This window comes from Alexandromys fortis, unplaced genomic scaffold, assembly GCF_014885135.2.
Source record: "Alexandromys fortis isolate MF-2015 unplaced genomic scaffold, M_Fortis_MF-2015_v1.1 scaffold_12, whole genome shotgun sequence".
Lineage (NCBI taxonomy): Eukaryota > Metazoa > Chordata > Mammalia > Rodentia > Cricetidae > Alexandromys > Alexandromys fortis.
The window spans coordinates 271,728-278,832 of NW_026067937.1; positions in this window are offsets into that span (position 1 = coordinate 271,728).

Consider the following 7,105-nt stretch of genomic DNA (forward strand, 5'->3'; position numbering starts at 1 on the left):
GAAAAAGGAGTATTATGAGCTACAAAGGAAAAAGGCCAAGTAACATACAAAAACAGACCTATTGGATTTACACCTGCCTTCTCAATGGAACTCTGAAAGCCAGAAAGTCCTGGATAGAGGTTCTGTAGACACTAAGAGATCACAATGCCAGCCTAGACCACCACACCTAGCAAAGCTTTCAACCACCATAGATGAAGAATACAAGATATTCCTTGACAAAACCAGATGTAAACAATACCTAACCACAAATACAGCCCTATAGAAAGTACTAGAAAGAAAACTCCAACCCAAGGAAGTTAGCTATACTGCCAAAAACATAGGCAATAGAAAACTCGACACCATCAAAATCCAAAGAAGTGAAACATACACACACAACACCACCAGCAACAACAAAACCAAAATAACAGGGACTAATAATCACTGGTCATTAATATCTCTTAACATCAATGGTCTCAATTAGCCTAATGACCAGGCCAACAGAGTGCATACTAAAATAGGATCCACCCTTCTATTGCATCCAAGAAACACACCTCAACTTCAGAGACAGATAATATCTCAGAGTAAAGAGTTTGGAAAAGATTTTTCCATCAAATGGACCTAAGAAACTAGCTGGTATAACTATCTTAACATCTAGCAAAATAGACTTCAAACTAAAATCAATCAAAAGATGAAGAGGGACGTTTCATATTCATCACAGGAAAAATCCATCAAGTAAAAGTTTCAACTTTGAACATCTATGCACCAAATACAATGGCACCCACATTTGTGAAAGAAACATTACAAAAGCTTAAATCATACATCAAACCCTACACCCTAATAGTGGGAGACTTCAACACACCACTCTCTCCAGTGGACAGGACTGCCAGACAGAAACTTAACAGAGAAATTAGAGAAATAACAGATGTCTTGACTTAAATGTACTTAACAGGCATATGTAGAATATTTCGCCCAAATGTAAAAGAATACAACTTCTTCTCGGAATCGTATGGAACCTTCTCTAAAATCAACCACATACTTGGTCACAAAGCAACCACAACAGATACAAAAAAAATGTAGTAATCCCCTGTATCTTATCAGAACACCATGGCTTAAAGTTAGAATTCAACAACACTAATGGCAGAAAGCCCACAAACTCATGAAAATTCAACAGCTGGATCACCCCAGGATCAAAAAAGAAATAAGAAAGAAATTAAAGACTTCCTAGAATTCAATGAAAACGAATGCTAAATATACCAAAACTTATGGCACACTTTGAAAGCAGTGCTAAGAGGAAAGTTCATAGCAATAAGTGCCTCCATAAAGAAGCTGGAGAAATCTCACACTAGCGACTTAACAACACATCTGAAAGCTCTAGAACAAGAAGAAGCAAACTCACCCAGGAGGAGTAGATGTCAGGGAAATAATCAGATTGTGGGCTGAAATCAATAACACAGAAACAAAGAAAACAATACAGTCAATGAGACAAAGAGTTGGTTCTTCTAGAAGATCAACAAGATAGACAAACGCTTATTGAAACTAACCAAAGTCAAAGAGAAAATATCCAAATTAACAAAATCAGAAATGAAAATGGAAAAATAACAACAGACACTGAGGAAATACAGAGAATCATCAGGTTCAAAAACCTGCACTCCACAAAATGGAAAAAATCTTAAAGAAATGGAGAACTTTCTGGATAGGTACCACAAAGCAAAATTAAACCAAGAATAGATAAACAATTTAAATAGACCTACAACCCTAAGGATAAAGAAGCAGTCATCAAAAGTCTTCAGACCAAAAAATGTCCAGGGCCAGATGATTTCAGTGCAGAATTCTACCAGAATTTCAAAGAAGAGCTAATACTAATACTTCTCAAGTGGTTCCACATAATAGAAACAGAAGGGATATTGCCAAATTCTACTTATGAGGCAACAGTTATCCTGATACCAAACCACACAAAGCCTCAACTAAGAAAGAAAATTACAGGAACACTGGTATAAAAATGCGCAATGAAATTCCACCAAACTGAATCCAAGAGCATATCAGAAAAATCATCCACCATGATCAAGTAGGTTTTATCCCAGAGATGCATGGATGGTTCAACATACAAAAATTTATTAATGTAAAATTATTTTAAAAAACTGAAAAAAAAACACACGATCATCTCATTAGATGCTGCGAAAGCCTATGACAAAATCCAACCCCCTTTCATAATAAAGGTCTTGGAGAGATCAGGGATACAAGGAACAACCTAAACATAATAAAGGCAATATACAGCAAGCCAACAGCCAACATCAAACTAAACAGAGAGAAACTCAAAGCGATTCCACTAAAATCAGGAGCAAGACGAAGCTGTCCAATCTCTCCGTATCTATTCATCATAGTACTTGATATTCTAGCTAGAGAAGTAAGACAACAGAAGGAGATCAAGGGAATTCAAATTGGAAAGGAAGAAGTCAAACTTTTTCTATTTGCAGATGATATGACAATATGCATAAGTGACCCCAAAATTTCTTCCAGGGAACTTCTACAGCTAATAAACACTTTCAGTAATGTGGTAGGATACAAGATTAAGTAACAAAAAAATAGTAGCCCTCCTATATATATAAATGATAAATGGGTTGAGAAAGAAATCAGAGAAACATTACCCTTCACAATAACCATGAGCAACATAAAATATATTGGGATAACTCTAACTAAACAAATGAAAGACCTGTATGACAAGAATTTTAAGTGTTTGAAGAAAGAAATTAAAGAAGACACCAGAAAATGGGAAGCTCTTCCATGCTTTTTGGATCAGTAGAATCAACATTATAAAAATGGCAATCTTACCAAAAGCAATCTACAGATTCAATGCAATCCTTATCAAAATACCTGCACAGTTCTTCACAGACCTTGAAAAAACAATACTCAACTTTATAAGGAAAAACAAAAAACTCAGGATAACCAAAACAATCATGTACAATAAAGGAACTTTGGGAGGTATCACACTCCTGACTTCAATCTCTACTATAGAGCTATTGTAATGAAAACAGCCTGGTATGGGCCCAGAAACGGATAGGTAGACCAATGAAATCAAATTGAAGACCATGATACTAATTGACATACCTATAAACACCTGATTTTTTGACAAAGAAACTAAAATTACACAATGTAGAAAAGAAATCATCTTCAACAAATCATGCTGGCACAATTGGATGTCATCATGTAGAAGAATGCAAATGGATCTATACCTATCCCCATGCACAAAACTCAAGTTCAAGCTGATCAAAGATTTCAACATAAATCCAGCCACACTGAACCTCATAGAAGAGAAAGTGGGAAATAGCCTTGAATGCATTGGCACAGAAGACCACTTCCTAAATATAACCCCAGTAGAACAAACACAGAGAGAAACAATTAGTAAATGGGACCTCCTGAAACTGAAAAGCTTCTGTAAAGCAAAGGACATGGTCAATAGACAATATAGCAGCTGCCAGAATGAGAAAAGATTGTCACCAACCTCACATCTGACAGAGGACTTCTCTCCAAAATATAGAAAGAACTCAACAAATTAGACATGCAAAAACCAAATAATTCAATTAAAAACTGATGTAAAGATCTAAACAGAGAATAAATAGAGGAATCTTAAATGGCTGAAAAACACTTAAAGAAATGTTCAACATCCTTAGCCATCAGGGAAATGCAAATCAAAACAACTCTGAGGTACCATCTCACACCTGTCAGAATAGCTAAGATCAAGAACACTAATGACAGCTTACACTGGAAAGGATGTGGGGTAAAGGGAACATTCCTCCACTGCTAGTGGAAGTAGAAACTTGTACAGGCACTTTGGAAATCAGAATGGTGATTTTTCAGAAAACTGACAATCAATCTACCTCAAGACCCAACAATATCAGTCTTGGGCATTTGCCCAAAGGGTGCATACTCATGCCACAAGGACATTTTCTTGACTATGTTCATAGCAGTATTATTCATAATAGCAAGAACTAGGAAACAACCTAGATGCCCCTCAACTGAAGAATGGATAAAGAAAATGTGGCACATTTACACATTAGAATACTACTCAGTGGCAAAAAGCACTGACATCTTGAAATTTGCAGGCAAATGGGTGGTACTAGAAAAAAAAACATCCTGAGTGAGGTAACTCAGACCTAGAGAGACAAACATGGTATGTATTCACTCATAAGTGGATATTAGACATAAAGCAAAGGATAGCTAGCCAACATCCACAATCCTAGAGAAGTCAGGAAACAAGGAGGACCCTACCAGAGACATACATGGATACCCCTGGGAAGAGGAAATAGACAAGATCTCCTGAGTAAATTGGGATCATGGGGAAGAGAGAAGAAGAGGAGTGGGGAGGGGAGAAGGGGAGGGAGGAGGAGAATGTAAATTATCTGGAAGGTAGAGCTGGGGGAAGGTCAGAGAGAAAGAGCAAAAAACATATCTTGATAGAGGGAGCCATTATGGGCTTAGCGAGAAACCTGGCACTAGGAAATTTCCCAGGAATCCATAAGGAAGACCCCAGTGAAGAATCTAAACAATAGTGGAGAGGGTTCCTTAACCACCTTTCCCCTGTAATCAGATTGATGACTACCTTAATTGTCATCTTAGAACCTTCATCCAGTAACTGATGAAAGCAGATGCAGAGATCCACCGCTAAGCACTGTGCTGAGCTCCTGGAGTCCAGTCATAAAGGGGGAGGAGCAAAGGGATCAAGACTATGATGGGGATACCCACGGAAACAGCTGATTCAAGCTACTGTGACCTCACTGACTCTGGACTGACAGTTAGGGAACCTGCATAAGAATGAACTAGGCCCTCTGAAGGTGGGGCCCAACTCCACCTTCCAGATAATTTACATTCTCCTCCTCCCTCCCTTTCTCCCCTCCCCACTCTCCTTCTCCTCTCTTCCCCATGATCCCAATTTACAGTTGTGAGGCTTGGGCAGTTTGAGGGGGTCACTGACAGTGGAACCAGTATTTATCCCTAGTACATGAACCAGCTCTTTGGAAACCATTCCCTATGAAGGGGTACCTTTCTCAGCCTAGATACAGGGGGAGGGCCTTGGCTCTGCCTCAAGTGATGCAACAGACATTTTGACTCCCTATGGGAGGCCTCACTTTCTCTTGGGAATGGGAGGGGGAGGGATTGGGGAAGGTGGCGGGGGAGCCAAAGGGGAGGAAGAGCAAACTGGAATTGGTACATAAAGCAAAGATTGTTTAAAAAAATAAATAAAATAATAAAATAAAAAAGAAAGAGAAGGCAAAGAGTGGCTGGATGACTCTAAGGAAATGTCTTCCAGATACAAAAGGACCGAAGTGCTTATGAGCTCACATAGACTATGGCATCATACACAAGTCCTGCATAGGTTCAAACTTAATGGATTATTACAGCAATGAGAGAAAATAGAAGACAAGGGCACCCACGCCTAACCTCTGTAATTAATTGATACCCACTGACAAAGGAAAAGTTAGCTTTTTCTCCAATGGAGTCTCACTGAATATGTTAACCACATTTCAGGGCATGTCCCATGCCTAAGAGCAGTTGACCAGCACAAAATGAATGCAATAGTGATTTTGTAGACTTTTTGTCTAATTTTGTTTTCTTTTCTTTTTGTGTGTTGCTTATTTTTATTTTGTTTTTGTCTGTTAAGAAAGAAAATATAAAGTTGGGTAGGTAGGAGAAGGGGGATTGGGGGAGGAAAATCATGATCAATATATATTATATGAAAATTTTTCAATAAAAATAATAGAGAACCACCTAAGTTTTTCCCCTTAGCAACTACTCCTCTTTCCTCTAGAAACCATAAAAAAGAACCCAGGCCCTGGACTTCTCATTCATTCAACTACTCCACTGCCTCTCTTGGCAGTGTATCTGAAAAATGAGACTTTGTTTTGCTCTTGATAATTTTTCTGTCTTTTTGATACTTCTTATGTGTGTATTTTTTCAGTTCCTTGAACCACACACTAAGAACCTAAAGGTTCCCAGTCCAAACAGAGACTAGACAAGGATCTCACCCTGGAGGTCTTTCCTACAACACTTTTGACCTTCTATTTTATCTTGGTGTCCAAAGGAGAATGAAGAAGCTAGAAGAAGAATCTGATTTTGGTCAATTTTAGCTTGGTTCACAGGAAGGATAAAGAGCTACTTCAAATCCAGTACCAATGTGAGATATTCACCATTTATGGATTTCAAAAATGTAATTGCCACTTTCCCAGAAGTTCAAAACCACAGAGATATGGAGGTAAAAAATATAAAATCAACTCAATATACACTTATCGGGTAACGTTTTCTCCAAGTGCTGAGGATACAAAGATGAACATTATAGACATAGTTTATACACTGATCAGTAAAGATGTGATACATATAAAGAGTGGGAGGGGCTCACAATTCCATAGAGAGGTATAGGATGAAGCCATAGCTCTGTGATTCAGTCAGTTTGAGAAAGCTGGAATATTCTGTGGTAACAAACTGAATAACAGTGACTTAACATTACAGAAACTTGTTTCTTTCTCGTGTTACAGGTCTCCTGAAGGTTGTGAAGAGAACCAGGATAGTGTAGTAACTAAAAATGGCAAAGACAATATAACTCAGAAAGATCAGGAGTTACGAATAAAATGTTGGAGTCTTAAAATGGCATATGCCACTCTTGGTCCCTACTCATTAGTTAAGTGAAGTCAGAGTCCCACCCAAGCAGAGAGATTCAATGTGGAGAATTCTCCTGTGCATAAAGGAAATTGTATCTAGGCTAAGGTCTAGAGTTGTGGATCTCATCCCCTTTGAGTGGGAGTTAGGGGAAAAATAAGTAGTTGGGTAAATTGAAGAGCAAGAACAAAAACTCACAGGGTGAAAGAGACCATACAAGATCTTTCCCTAGGCACTAAATAAACTAATACAGGTACCCTATCTGTAGAAATGTGTCTTCTCAGGGAAAATATGACATGTACCCTAAGTTGAGTTTCAAGTAATTATGCTTCATGTGCACCAGGGATTGTATTACACCAAGAAACTTATCCAATTATACCACACTTAAATATGCTGCCAATCAACTGCCTGGCATCATACTCCCAAAGTTTGGTCGAGCCTGGCAGATTAAGTCTTTTTTTTTTTTTTTTTTTTTTTT